The sequence below is a fragment of the Jaculus jaculus genome, chromosome 9, assembly GCF_020740685.1.
Source record: "Jaculus jaculus isolate mJacJac1 chromosome 9, mJacJac1.mat.Y.cur, whole genome shotgun sequence".
NCBI lineage: Eukaryota > Metazoa > Chordata > Mammalia > Rodentia > Dipodidae > Jaculus > Jaculus jaculus.
The window spans coordinates 101,400,658-101,401,277 of NC_059110.1; the positions used below are offsets into that span (position 1 = coordinate 101,400,658).

Below are 620 nucleotides of genomic sequence, written 5' to 3' on the forward strand. Positions count from 1 at the left end.
TGCCTCAGAGATTCTGCGGTAACCTGTTTTTTATTTTTTTTCTTTCAGTCCAAACTCATTTCCCTTTTATTAAAGTCCAAGTTACTGTTACATGGCTTGATACTCAAAGGAAAATTTGTTCAAATGAAGCATTTCTAGGTCACTGTTTATAACCAAGTAGCAATACCAGTAAATCCTTGGGAAGTCCATCGAGGAAGATTACATTTTGTCAAGGCCCAGAAAAATATGGAATACTTCACGAATTTGCATGTCAACCTTCCACAGGGGCCATGCTAATCTTCTGTGTATCATTCCAATTTTAGTATATGTGCTGCCAAAGCAAGCACGAACCTGTTTTTTATATCCAGGGTGACACATCCTGTAAAATCAATTCCTTAGCTTATCTAAAGGAAAGTGTAGCTCTGCCTATTTCCGTGGTGCCAAACATCTGGGATGAAAGCTCGGGGAGGGAGTCCCCTGACCTGCCCCAGGTCCTCATTTGCTTGTGGCCTGGAGGGTCAGTGACTGAGAAAATGGGCAAAGGGCTGTATGGAGGGCACCGTCATGGAGAGAAGCTGAGGGCAGAGCGTGAAGTTCTACATGCTGTTAGAATAACGCTCCTGCCGCGTCAACTGGGTGTC

General features: G+C 44.0%; 1 non-coding gene across 1 annotated transcript; it reads right to left on the reverse strand.

Moving 5' to 3' along the window:
- Nucleotides 1-219: 219 nt before the first annotated feature.
- LOC123463722 lies at nt 220-326 on the reverse strand. The gene has a single exon (XR_006639112.1). It is a non-coding gene; the product is annotated as a U6 spliceosomal RNA (small nuclear RNA).
- Between the last annotated feature and the right edge of the window lie 294 nt (nt 327-620).